At 37.5% G+C, this 15,196-nt stretch overlaps 1 protein-coding gene across 1 annotated transcript in view; it reads right to left on the bottom strand.

Annotated features, from left to right (window-relative positions):
* The window catches only part of tshz1 (teashirt zinc finger homeobox 1), a 154,569-nt gene extending 139,796 nt beyond the window's left edge, over positions 1 to 14,773 (bottom strand). Inside the window, exon 1 of the mRNA XM_032535272.1 lies at positions 14,609 to 14,773. The gene's annotated coding sequence lies outside the window, so the exon portion shown is untranslated. The remainder of the gene's footprint in view (positions 1 to 14,608) is intronic.
* Between the last annotated feature and the right edge of the window lie 423 nt (positions 14,774 to 15,196).

Raw genomic sequence — 15,196 nt, 5'->3', positions numbered from 1 at the left:
TCTAACATTTTAGCAATCAAGTATTCTACCAATTATTCCATTGATTAATTGGATAATAAATAATTTGGCTTTATAGTAAACAGCAATAGATAATTTGTATTGCCTTTATTGCATACAATAAAAAGGGATAGATGCTCCAAGCCCCTTATTCTGTTAGCAAAAGTACATTTTTGGTGGCCCAAATGTAAATGTTTTTCGCGCCCTTCCCCTTCATGCCTCTGGCTCTTTACACTGGATATGCAAAAGTACTGTCCAAAATGCAAAAGGTAAATGTACTTCTACAAAACTTACAGCAGGGCTATTTAACCACACTGTTCTGGGGGACACATATTCAGAAAGCTAATACTGAGAATGAAGAATGCAGACATCACCGGCATAGTCCGGTGACTAGGGGTGGGGTCTAAAGAAAGAAAAAAAAAAAGTGGCAATACTGTAAAGTATCAATCTTTTATTATATACAGTATGTATTGTCAGTTTGTCTGCTTGCCAATCCCATTTTGTAGCAATAAAATTTAAGTGATATTAAAAAGTTTATCTTTTTTAGATGAAAGATGTTGATTAAGCCCTTTTGGGGAGATGGGGAAAAATTTTAAGTTAGATATCGCAGAATATTGCAATATGTTTAAAATTGCAATAATATCATATTGTGGCATAAGTATTGTGATAATATTGTATTGGGAGGCATCTGGTGATTCCCACCCCTACCGATGACGTCCTTCATATGCATATTAAGCATCCATGAGGATTAAGGATGAATGGCTGGTTGTCTCCAGCAGTAGTTGAATTTAGAAGAATTTGTTCAAATTTCAAGATTAGAACAGTTAGACTACAAAGATCTTTTCTTTTTAGCTTGTTGTAAAACATCACTGTTTGCAGAGTAGCATGCTGTAGTTGTGTAAAACAGCGCAGTGGATGAGATCAGCAGACGTTAATGTTACCTCGTGTTGGGTTTGGAGGAGTAGACTGATTTTTCTACTGAGATCATAGCATTGACGCCCTGCTATTATGGTAAGCTAGTTTGATTTTACAATAGACACACTGTATTGAGTTTTTGTTTTTTGCAGCTTAAAAAGGATCCCAAACTTTCTGTTGTTTTCTCTCGCCCTCTCTTCTCTTAGCCCCTCACTATTTTCACTCTCTTCCTTCATTCGTAATCTGCAGCGTTAGTCTCGTGTCCACAGAACGTCAGCCTGTTGTGTGGCAGTAATAATCATTCGTGTGGAAACACGGAGAGCAATACATCGTTAGTTAAATTGATTAAACAAAGCTTAGAGGCAAAGAATTTAGCATCGTGGATTTTGAGTAATCCAATTATTCGTGTTACTGGAGGAATCGTTTCAGCCCTATTATTCTGCCAAATATTTTCTTGTTTAATTATTTGGTGTGTGTGTGTGTGTTTGTGTGTGTTAATTAGATTTGATTGATTTCAGCAGATAAATGTATAACCATATTTACTTACAAAGCGTCTGATTCACTAGGCCTGTAGGCTAATAGTAAGCAGTGTCTGTCTGGCTGATAAGTGTAAGATTCTGTGAAAACCACAGAACAAATTCGCAGTCAAAAAAGGCAGATTTTTACCTGTGGAGGGAATACGGGATGAAAAGAAAACTTGTTTTGTAGGGTGATGTGACCCCTCTTACACCTCAAATCACAACAAAAGCCCCTGGAGACAAGCAGAGAACGTCTGTCTATCTCAGAAAGCCTGTTCCTCTTAGGCAACTGCAACACACACAGACACGCAGACTGGTGTAAGAGATACAGACAAGGCGTTCACACACACAGACACAAATACACACATATGCACTCAAACACCTCTGCTCACTCCCAGTGTTGCATCTCAACATCGACACGAGGAAAATACAGTTCCAATCCACCTGGTCGTTTGATGGCTCACACACCCACACATGACAATGCATTGATTTTTATTTTTTTCCCTCCCCCTCCTCCAAGCTCTGCTGGCTGCGTACACGAAGCGATGTGGAGAAATCCATTAAGCCGACACTTCTCGTTTCCATTGACTGACAGGCCTTGACGGGCTCGGGCTTTTGGCCCACCCGCTTGACTGGCAGCTTGACATTTAAACAAGCCCTCCAGTTGCTATAATAGTTTAAAACACTTTCAATTACTCGAGTCAAACAAATCCTGCAGACGAGCGCTCGGGTGCTTCTCTACAAGCAATCCCACACCCCAGCGGGTCCTTCTCCACCTATCGTTTGGTTTTTCTGGAGATCCCCCACACTACGATGAAGGGGAAGAGTTTTTCTGGACAAGGCAAGCATGAAGTCAGCGAGGGAAATTGAAGGGTACAAACTACTGGGTACTGAGAAGAGGAAGATGAGTTTAAGGTTTTCCCTGGGTGTTTCAATACTCTCTACTGTCTGTTGGTATGGATGTGTAACTGCATCTTCCTCCGCTACAGAAACAGTCTATGGGTTTGTGACTGCTGAGATTTATAACAAAACTCATTAAACATTAAGTAAATCAGATTTGACCAACCTCTCGACTTCTACTGTGAAAAGCACACAATAACCGGGGGTGGGCAATTTTTAAAAAAAAAATCAATGAAATCTCACAGTAATAAGCCAGACTCATAAATCACTTGTTAACAAGCACTTCCCAGCAGTTTCAGTTGACTCGCAGGTTTAAACGCACCTTGCATACTGTGAGACATTAATTGCCAGTAAAAACATGAAAAAGGCAAATGACAAATTGTTTGCAGGAGATTCAATTAAATCAAGCAGAAAAAAAATTAAAATATTATTCATAGAGATAGATAGATAGATAGAGCTACATTTGATTGTTTGATGGCTTAAAAACATATCAGCCCTGAGGAGCCTTTTAAACAATTCTAAAGAAAATAGCATTCTTATTATCCCAAGCACTTTTCTCACATACAAGTATAATGTATTTCTTTTCAAAATATGTCCTAATTAATTAAGTTGTAGGCTAATATAAACAATTAATTGACAAAAACAAGTTTAATTAATCTGCAAGCTTTTAAAAAGACAAAAAACATACACTCCTCTATACTTCAATAATTATAAAAAGTAACAGGGTTTACGGTATTCATCACTTTGGAGACATAATGTGATACGTTTATAATATAGTTTTAAAACCTAATTGACTGTTAATTTATCTGTAACTGTAAGAAAAGTATTGTATTTAAAAAAAAAAAAAATATGGGAAAGGCCAATTAAAATTCTAACTATGCAGAAAGGCTATTTTGTGTTCTTATTGGGTTACTTCTGCCATATGATATGGCCTGAGAGCCTTGGCACCACGCCTTTTCTGGAGGTTTGTTTATGCATAATTATCTGGCATCACCAGCAGCACCTAGGGCTCTTGCTGCAGTACAGTAGTAATCTCCTTGTTGCCTCAGAAACACAATTCAAAAACTAGCACACAGTGAAGTCCTTCCCTCTTTGTCCTCGATAATCATGGAATCAAGGGGGTGTAAGCTTTTCAGAGTAGAGAGGAGAATACCAGATTGTGAGATATCATAATAAGACAATTTTTTCATTATTTTTTAGACATATTAAAGTGTGTGGTTGCCTGAAAGTAGACCTATAGTAGAGGGTGATATTCACAAATACTAGATTATTTTATTAGAATGCTTTAAGGGTTTATGAAAATAGGGACTGTAAAACAAATCACAGGGCTTTACCTTTCACAGACACATACACAAGTAGAAGTGAGTCCTGTTCCATGGGGGTTTCACAATGTATACATGGGGATTTTCAGTATTTCAGTATTATGCACTTGAATTGCAAATCAAGATTTTATGTCAAAATAAACTGCTTTTTATGTGACATATTTTGACAAAATCTGTTTAACTGCTATTATATACACACACACAACTATACAGTTTTGCTTAAACTTTACTGTACATAGAATTTTCTACATAAATGTTAAAAACTCAAACTAAGGACGTTGATTATATGGTTGCAGCATCTCCTGTTTGAGTCTGGCCATGAAGCTTTGGCAATTACAGTATACTCAACACTGGATTAATGGTTTAAAAAAAAAAAAAAAGAAAAAAAAGAAAAGAAGAACACTCCTTATACAGTGTGTTAGACATGCTGCAGAGTAGCTTTGGGGCACCAGAGGGAATTCTAATGTCTACATTATTGTTCACTTTTGTAACAGAGGTCAAATTTTACTGTAGGTCACACCACCTCCACATTTGAAAAAAAAAAAAGAAAAAAAAATGTATCCATCAAGTCCAGTGAGAAAGGACCAATGGTCAGTGAAGAAACCATCAGCGCATCCCCCAGAGGTCCATATCATTCCCGTAGAGCAGAGGAACAGACAAAACTACCAGTGCTGAACTTTTTGATGTAATTGACAATGGAGCATATTCATTTGAATCTCTTCTCTTCTACTGAAGTTTTGGTGATTGTTCATTTTGTTCTGTGGACAAGGGTTCTGGTAGGCAAATACAACAGTCAAAAAAGTTAATACACCCATTTAACATTATTTTTTCTCCTACATTGTTTTTGAATAGACTACAAGAATAAACATGTTCAAAGCAATGACTGAAGATTGGCCCATTCACAGTTGGGCTACAGGCATATCTTTGATTTGTTTCTATGTATGGTGTTGTAATGCTACCTAATTAGTTATTTTCCAGCTAGCTGTGTCTACTTGCTGAAATGACACAACATTATGACAGGCAGTTCCGAACAACAGCAACTACACATGACTTATGTGTTCTAAACACTGTAGCTGCGGGAGACTATCCTCACACATGCCAGACCGTAAATGTCACTGTGCTCAGTGTGGTCTGGTAAGACTCAACAGGCATTTACTTGCATTAGGGTCGTTAATGGTGGTAAACCAAAAGTATACTGCAGATGATTGGATCAGCTTCTGACCAACTAAAATTATTTATGGATGTACTTCTTCAGTGAGACGTCAACATGAACACTTTCTGCACCTGGCTGGATGAAGTACACTGGACTGGGACTCTTCTAGGATTGGTCATTGAGAACTGGGTCCAACTTGGAATGGTTTCAGAAATGATGATTCCAATAGAATGGTTTCTTTTTTGGAATAGTGTGCAATCCTTTCAAATCTAATCGGTTTCAAATTTAACACGCACAGTTTTGGTTTTCTTGGTGGACACTGTACTTCCAGGCGCTGTTGCAGCCACATAGCACATCATTTTTTTTTCCTTTGAAAAAGTCCACTAAAAGTGTAAAGCACCATTAAATCAAAATTAAAATGTTCCTGTTATCTCTGAAATAAGCACGTAACCCGTTTCAACTCCACCCATATAGTGTCTGTTAATAGTCAATCCCTTTTAGACTTAATACTAGTTTCAGAATGTGAAAATATTTCTAAATCAGGCGTCCTTGATATTGCTTTAAATGACCATAACGTCACCTTTTGCACACAAAACATTACACAGCAGAGGAATTTAAAGAAAGGCTTTCCAGGAGGGATTGGTCAGATGTTATAGGAAACAATGTTGTTGATAGGGCTTGGACTTTGTTCAACAGCACTTTAAAGGTGCTCTTGATAATGTTGCACCAATGAAGGAAACCAGAATTAAACAGAAGTCCAATTTATATGACATTTTGGATCTCATTAGTCAACTCGATAAATGGTTCAGAAAGTTAAAGAATTAAACTTTGACTTGTGATTATGATAAAAACATATACTTCCATAATGAGGCTAGTTACAACGTACAAAAAACAAAGTCTGAATTTTATGCTGATGCTATTACTGCAAACTCACATCAGCCCAAAAATCTATGGTAAGTTCTCACTGATATGGGTTTAAAGGAAAATCAAAATATAAGTCTGGTAATATTGGATTAGTCATTGAGAGGATTTTTTGACAAACAGCAGGTTGCTTTCCTTTTTAATACAATTTTTTACAACAGTTGCTGCCAGTCTGGTTGATAAGTTGCTGAGTGTGTCAGGTAGACATGGCCCACCATTTGTAAACTACTTTTATAAAAACAAATGTGTTACTCCTGATGCTTTTAAGATTGGCCGTGCCTCAGAAGAGAAGGTGAGAATGTGTCTATCCACATTGTCAATTAACAAAGCCACTGGACAGGACTTTATTCCATCCAGATTTCTGAGCGACAGTGCCAATGTTATTTCTAGGGTACTCAACCATGTAATAAATTTCTTTAAGTCAGGGTATATTTCCAAGCGACACGAAAAGCGCTAGGGTAGTCCCACTTTTTAAGAAAAATAGAAGATCAGATGTTGGTAATTATAGGCCTGTATCAATTCTGACAGCTATATTGAAGGTAGCATCTTTTGTATGAGCAGGTGGAGTACCTTGTAAGACAAAATATACTGTATGAACTTCAGTCTGGATTTAGAGCAGCATATTGTACTCAGACCTGTCCTATTCATTTATTTGATTATTTCGACAAAACTTTGATGAAGTATCAAAGCTACAAAGTTTAGGCTTCAGAAATACTGCCATGAAATGGTTCACCTCTTACTGTAAGACTCAAGTTTATGATATTGAGGGGACCATATCAGATCCTCAGGATTTTACCTGTGGGGTTCCCCAGGGTTCAATCCTTGGCCATATATATGGTCATATATCTGGAGTTAACGTTAAACGGTTATTGACCTGTAACTCTATTGCTGACAAAATGTTATCAAAGTGCGCAGGTAAACTGAAATTCCTGTATCGCAGTACAAGGCAATTCAATTTTTCTATCAAGAAATTACTGGTTGAAGCTTTAAGGTCCAGGCTTTAGCCCTATGCTACAGCCTTTGCATTAACTTGCGCAGGTGTCTGGTCTTATGTCTGTCTGCTTCTGCGTGTGTTGTTTTGTCTTCCCTCCCTTCCGTCTATTCTCTTTGTTTTTTGTTCCTGGGACTCGTTCCCAGCCTTCCCGTATTGTTTGTAATTGTTTGTCACTATTTGTAATTTCTAAATGTATAAAGAAAAAAAGAAAATTGTACCACTGAATCAATGTCATTTTGGTTATGCATGTTCTGCCTAGTATACTGTGGATTATCAGTTAAACTTGAACAGACTGCAAGTGACGCAAAATCATCAGGTTAAGGCATTTTTATGGAATAGAGTAACCAATATTTTTAATTAGAGTAGACAGATTATTTTATGTGATTTTCAGATTTTACAATGCTCTTGAACCTTGGATGATTTGTGTTAAATGTCATTGTCCTGTTATAGGTCTTTGTCATGAGTAAAATGTTTTTAACACCAAGGACCATGTTGGAAATAATATAAGTATTCACACTTTAACATGTTTTCCCTTGGATTATGTTGTCTGTTAAATTCAAAATAAATATATATAAAAAAAAAAATACGATGCCCAACCCTAGACCTATCTCCAAGTCAAAATTCATGATGCAATCTAAACTCTGGACAGAGCAGACTACAACGGACAGTTAGGACTGCAGAAAGGATCATCGGTGCCAACCTGCCCTCCGTTCATGACCTATACACATCCAGAGTCAGTAAACGGGCAGGAACCATCACTACAGACACATCTCACCCCGGACAAAACCTGTTCCATCTTCTCCCCTCTGGTAGGCGCTACAGAGCACTGTTCGCCAAAACCAACAGATTCAGGAACAGTTTCTACCCACAAGCCATCTCTCTGATGAACAGCTGACTTCTGACCCACAGTGTCAGGTTCAGTTCTGGTCAATAACACTGTAACACTGTCTATAAAGCACCTGTATTATTCCACTTATTTAGTATTATTCATCATTCCCACTCTCACATCTCACTTATTATTTTTTATTTATTCATCATTCTCATTTCCTATTTTCAGAACTGTTCATATGTTTATACTGTTCATATTGTAATGTAATAACATAATACTATTTATCCCAGTACCCTTGCACTATGCACATTTAAATAATTGTATTGATCTCTTCATTGCACTCATGCCTCTATATTGTTTCTGTTTAGAGTATGTATATATTGTGTATATATTAGTGTGTATATTTCTGTTTTGGTTGATATGTATGTGCAAGCACAGTGTGAGTAACGATGCTCCAAAGACAAATTCCTCGTATGTGTACTCATACCTGGCAAATAAAGCTGAATCTGATTCTGAAATCACTCCCTACTGTTTAATGATCAGTGTCTTTAAGTTGCTGCACAATATAAACTGTGTTTGTGAGATTTAATGTAGTGTAGCTTTGTGAGGTTTGCAGGTCTTGCACCAAAAGAAGTTGGAAAAGAGTAATACTTGATAAAAAAAAATTGCATTTTGATTTAGAGATGGTCCGATATCATTTTTTGCTTCCCAATACCAAGGCTGACACCTGAATTTGCATATCGGCTGATACCAAGTACTGACCAGATACCAGTGGGTTATTTATAATATAATGTTTTAACAACAGCATACTAGTGTTAGAAAAATGTGTCAGTTATAAAAGGAAAAACAACAAACTACTTTAACGTAGATTTTCTTACCAATACTGGTATCGTATCAGAACATCTCTATTGTGAATGCCCTATATTTGTCTGCTATCTGCAATTCATATACACACTTGTCACATAAACACACTGTTGATAGAATTCCAAAGCATGCAGAAGTAGATAAGATATTTTTACACACACATTCATACATAAATTAAAATGGAGCCCAAACGCCGTGGTTTAAAGCAGCAGGAGTTAAAACTTGATTTTCTGCTTCATGAAAAGAAAATACAACTAAATGGACCCACTGCTTGTCAGTGTTTAAATTAGGAAATTGCAGTTTTTTCCATAAATATGCAACAAATTAAATAAATTATATCAAAATGGTCTAATGAGTTCATCCAAACACAGAAATTTGATTATGTGTTCCTTTGTCTGATGTTCAGCTGTGCACAACATCCAGCACGCTGTAATTCAGGTTCTGTATATTCCAACAACAACATTAAAAGGTGTATTGATGAAGTTCAACTGTAATTATGTATTCCCAAACTAAAATGTGTAAATTTTAAAAAAGTTGTGGAAATGTGTGCACATTACACTACAGTACCTGCTCTGTGGTGCCTTGCTCATTTAAGAGTTGCATGGTTGTTGGGATGCAATCCAAAGTCAGTGTAAGTGAACGGTGACATGGGAGTGAAGAAGAACTACGGTGACAAATTCTCTCTCTCCTCCTCCTCCTCCTCCTCCTCCTCCCAGGCTTCCTATTCAGGTCAATACAAGCAGGCGCCAGAGTGCAAACAGCCTAGGACACACCATGTAAAGTGACTCTACAATCCTCCATCCCCAACCCCCCTCGGACACTATTCACCCTTAACAACAAGAATTGATTTTTTTTTTTTTCCTGATGAGGATCTAGCCAGCATTTAATCTAACAGTGTAGCCCCTCGCTGCAGGACATGGCTAAGCATGTCATACTAATCGATTGGTCACAGCAATCACTGTAGGTTGAGCACTTAACTTTACTTCTGTTGATGAAAAGTATCTATCTATCTATCTATCTATCTATCTATCTATCTATCTATCTATCTATCTATCTATCTATCTATCTATCACGTAAATATTAAAAGAAAAGTAGGCTTAGCAACAAGACACAACAGAAGTTTCTCATATCCTTAATTGTTTTCATTTCAAGGGCAAAGAAGATGAGTCTTATATTTAGTGCCTCTGAAACCATATGATAATTTGCATTTAGTCACAGCACTTCAAGGAACTGTTTGACTAAATGCACCATCAAGCCTCTTGATAAGCCCATTGTTTACAGAAATCTGACTTGCCCAATGGTGCTGCGATCAAAACATGGGTGGGTGTCCACCCATAATCCCTCGCTCTTCTGTCTACTACAAAACCCTCTTTAGGCGAGGACACAGGTTTTAAATACTGCCATATGCAAATTGTTGCATGCAATTTGCATTTTTTAATATTTCAAGCCCTGGGATTCCCTGGATTCGCTGATCAAAGAACACACATACATTATGTCAATCATATTTGAACATCCATAGGCTTTTAACAGTGACTCAGAAATGCGTATGAATTAAATTATGTCCTGAGTGAAATTATGTCTAAAATGTGTCTATCCTCAGCTAGCTATGAAGCCACATTATCAACTTTTTTTATTGTCACAAACACTATCTGCGTGGTCAGCTTTAATTAGAACACATTAATACTGCTTATTACTCACAATCAAGCCCCTCAAATTCAACTGAAAGGGCACAGAATTGAAAAGGTGCTGTGCTCTGCTGCCCAATTATTTCTTAATCGTACACCACTGAAACATCACATGAGCTTTGAACATGAGGCACAGAAAGAGAATGAAACCGTGAAAAGAAAATGCATAAATAAAACTACATAACGCTATAGGATCTGTATATATGCTGCACAGATACACATTATTAATATAAGACAAAATGCAGTGGTTTCTGTGCAATCAATGAAATTTCTTACTCTCTCATCTTGGCATTATTCTAGCAATAACCATGAAGTGCAAAACATAAAACACCACACAAACATTCTATCTAGGTCTCCGTTTCATCATGCACAGCATTTCCATCACCACCTAAATAAATAACCAACATATAGATGCTATTTTACATCAAACACAGCCAAGATTATATGTGACAAGGCTGGCAATTAACAATTTTTCTTACTCTGAATTCAAACCATAAAAAAGATGATCAAGGCTGGTTGATATCCACAGACTATGCATAATTTATGTGGCTGGTACAAAATATCGTTCTGTTGCAGTTCTGTTCACTCACTCGACTAATTCATTGAAATAAAGCGTCCCAAAGGGATATCCGCGTAATCAAGCCTAATCCCAGATTGATTTGAGAGCAGTCGAAGACAGAAAGCTGGAGAAATCTGGGAAAGCTCTCTGTCACAGGAGGAAGGCTGCAGGAAGCATGGTTCGGAAGAAACAGTTCTGGAAGCTCTAGTTTCAAATGAGGATAATAAAAGAGCTCTGGAAAAAGATTTGCCGGGACACAAAAGAATGAAAAGTGATGATCATTTAATCTGCACTAGCATTACTTTTGGAGTTGCACAGCTTTAAAGTGATGTAGCACAAAAACTTAAAGTACTGGGGTGTGTGTGTGTGTGTGTGTGTGTGTGTGTGTGTGTGTGTGTGTGTGTGTGTGTGTGTGTGTGTGTGTGTGTGTATATATATATATGGCCTGCCTGTGATCTCGAGTCACCCCTGTTCAGGGCCATATTTAGTTCAATGTGTTATATGTCACTATATTTGGTAGCCTGCTGTACTTAAATGGCCAGTGTTGTTTCTTTATTAAAACCTCTTTGTTCACAGGCTCATGGTGATGCACAATGTGCTGTAGGTGCCAAAACAGATCTTCGTTGGGTACTGCCAATATGTTTTGTTTTGTCATGGTTCATGTGTGCAATAACATTACACTTCATGAGAAAGAAAATCGTGGCAAAGACTCGTGACAATTCTAAGCTGAAAAAAATAAAATAGCCAATTTTCAGAACTATTGTCTATGTTAACCATATACTGTTCTTATCGGCAAGTCACACTGATTTGATTGTGTGTGTGTGTGTGTGTGTGTGTGTGTGTGTGTGTGTGTGTGTGTGTGTGTGTGTGTGTGTGTGTGTGTGTGTGTGTGTGTGTGTGTGTGTGTGTTTATTTAAGCTGCGTACTGTCTCTGGGAGAAAAGACAATGAGGAAAGCTGAGAGGATTTTGCAAGATAAAATAGTGGAACATCACACAAAGACAGCACAGAGACTCTTTCAATGGTTGTAAGAGAGGCAATGCAAGCAGTGAAACATGTTTCATGGTCAGATATTATGTTTATGTTATGTTTGAATGTATGTTTCATATACTAGGCATACACACAGAAGAACTGCAGGAGATAGTGTTGAAAGAGTGAAGAAGCAATGCATCTTAAAATACTTCATTTTAAAATCTTTACTTTTCTAAAAATTGCATCTACTACTTTCACCAGGTCAAATAATTAATTACGGATTTCGGTATAGATTTTCTTTTTCAAAATGCTAAAACAAAAACAGCTTCATCCTAAATAGAGTATCATCCACATCCTTTAAAATGGTTAACCTGAGATTCTAAGCATCTTTTCTCTTCATCAGTTTAACAGTGAGGACAAGTTATGGTTGCTGTCTTTGTCTTTGTTGCAATTACCCTCTCGACACGCTCTCCTCTACACTCACATGGCTACACAAGGACTTCTCGAGGAGCTCCACATCATTATCCTTCCCATGGAGCCTGCAGCCTCAGCTTGTCCCAGTTTGACTAACACACGATGGAACCAATGTTCTTCTTTGTCCCCTCACTGCCACCACCAGAGAGGACAGAATCATAAAAAGGTTTTAAGCAAGGTGATACTGAAAGAAAATTAAAAAAAAAAAAAGAAAAAAGATCTTTGCAACAGACACTGAGTAACCCAACCAAACTTCCTCTGTCTAAAGTCTATTTTGATCCACATTTGCAGACAAAATTAAAATTCTTACAATAAAAAGGAGCCAATTCATATAAATAACTCGTAATTTGGCTCACTGTTGTTGTCTTCTCTCTCGTCATAACCCCTGAGTGAGAAATAAATAGCGTGTGCTTCATCTTAAAGGCATGCACTAAAGTTCAGCAACACTACCTGTGTTGTTTTACACTTTCTACTCAGGTACTTGAATCGGTAGTCAAGTATCGAAGGTCATCAAGCTCCATCTACTGACGAAATATGGCCAATACAGATCCAATGCACATGCACCCGTCATACCAAAGAATGCCCCGTTGGTGCATACATTGTTTGACTGGTTTTCTACTGTAGAGAAACACTTAAGCATTCATATTTAGCAGGGATGTTTAACTAACCCAGGAATATCTACATCTTCCCTCTCTACTTTGATTTAAAATTATTTACTCAATAATGATAACAACTTTATGTGATACAGCACCTTTCACAGACAGAGTCACAAAGTGCTTGAATGATACAAATTAACACAAAAAGATAAAATAAAACCTGTAATAAAACTGTATCCCCCTTTCTTTAATATGTATAGCTTCGTAGTTCACATTTTCGAAAAATCCTAACTGTAAAAATCTACGGTTATTTGGAATATCACTTCCAAGCGTTACTGTTTCCCATCCTCTACAATATTTACGTCTTAATGGGATTGTTTGTTCGTAAAGTCCTTCAGTTATTTAGCCATATTTCATTTGGGCATTCTGAATAAAGAAAAGAATAGAACTGATTTGGATAATGACAGTATTTACAATCCAACCATCATCTCAAAGACAAACCTTTGGTGACTGAACACCAACAATTACATTTTTAAAGCTATATGATGCCAACAAAGGCAAAGCGGTTCAGAGGTTTGCTGGCGCCACCTACTGATCTCACATGGCCAATACAAGCACAACACCAATATCATGGACTCTAAAATGTGTTCAGCAAAGTATGCACTGACCTAAATCTAAAATGACAAAATAACATCAGATAAATCTTCATGAATGGGATTACATACCTGATCAGAAGGTTTTAAATGTACACACATTATAGGGCTGCATGTATTTCTGTATTTCTGACAGAAAACTACATATTCCTGGCTATCCTAGCCAAGTTTTCCATGCCAGCTGTCTCCATCTACTGATCACATACAGTGCAGTGAGGCCAAAGAAAATCAAGGGCAATAGCTCACATCAAACACTCCAAGTAATACCAAGATTCTTCCTGTTTTCACTTACTTTTCTTCAAAGATGCTCCTTATCACCTTGATTTAAAAATTAAAATAGATTCTACTTACTCATATCTAAAGCCGATAGTAGAAAACAGGCCAGATCGCCCTAGTGGAACGGAGTGATGAAAAGTATTGATTTTAATCCAGAATCTGGCAAAAACCAAAACCCACATTGATTACTGAAAACTGAATCATCAAAAGCAAAATAAGAACACAATAACATTTCCAAGGTCATGTTTTCTTTGGTTCATCAGATACATTTTCTGTTGCTTTTAGTGAAAAATGTATTGTTGCAAAATGACTAAGTCTAAACTAAACTGTATTCTACATCATTTCAAATCGATTAACGTAAGGTACCATGATGACGACACATGCACCCTGCAGGCAGAGGTGCCCAGAGTTACAGAGGTCATCTGGTGCCATCTAGTGGCCATGAACGGAAAATACAATAGAAGGCGAAAAAGCATGGCACACCAAATGTCAAATTCAAGTGTCTTTACTACTGTGGTTATTATTACTGACCAATAATGAAAATACAAACGTTTTAAACCCTGTACATTATACTTCACTCCAATACCAGTTATGCGTACAGTTTCGCAAATTCCCCGTAACGTAACCCCATGTGTACAGGTCCTATCTCCGGACCAATCGCTATCCTACCCTAACCATGGAGGTCAAACGCCTAACCCCAACCAATCGGCGGGTCTTGGCGTGGCCGTAGGGGAAATATTTGGACACTAAACTGCATGGAAACCCCAGTAACGTTACAACGGTCTGCAATAAGAGTGAGGCTATGACAGAGAAGTATTTCAAACTCTCAAGCTAACTAATACGATTAATACCTTAAGATAGACAGTATTAAAAAAAGTTAGTGCAGCTAAATTAGCATAGCTCAGATTGACCAATGAAAGAACTTGCCAACAATATGAGCCATCACCAGCAGCCAAAATAAAAATGTCAAAAGTGACTCACCATTTTGACGAAAAGTCCACTAGAGAAAGAGCTCCATCCACCTCGAAGTATGTAGATAACAACTGTCATTCTATTGCCCATTCAGACCAAAAGAAATGGTAGGGTAATCCACGGTTGCAGTCAAATCTGACGCCACATTGCCAGCAGCCTAGGACTCTCACGAGGAAAGGAGAACGTACCTGTAGTCGCCCTTATGACGTAGTTACATTCAATTCAATTCAATCAATTCAAACCTTTATTTAAAACTCGGGTCCCATTGAGGGAGACTTTCATTTTCAATTGGGGCTGAGTGCACAGCATGCATTTCAGCAAATTACATTACAATAATAATTACAAAAAAAAAGTTACCAGGTAAAACTGACACAAGAAGATACATAGAATTAATGTAACAAAGCCTTAAACTGACTGGGCGAGAGACCAATTTAAAGTTGCTTTACAAAGGACAGTAACCTGACAACTGGCGGTTTCTGCTTTTCAACTTAATGGAGTGGTTTCCAACCTTTTTGGTCTGACGTACCCCCACAGCCCTGTCAGATGAACTTACGTGCCCCTTCCAAACGTATAGCACTTAGTCATTATATAAAAGGT

The sequence above is a fragment of the Etheostoma spectabile genome, chromosome 14 (genome assembly GCF_008692095.1).
Source record: "Etheostoma spectabile isolate EspeVRDwgs_2016 chromosome 14, UIUC_Espe_1.0, whole genome shotgun sequence".
Lineage (NCBI taxonomy): Eukaryota > Metazoa > Chordata > Actinopteri > Perciformes > Percidae > Etheostoma > Etheostoma spectabile.
This window is presented reverse-complemented; position numbering and strand designations above follow the sequence as displayed.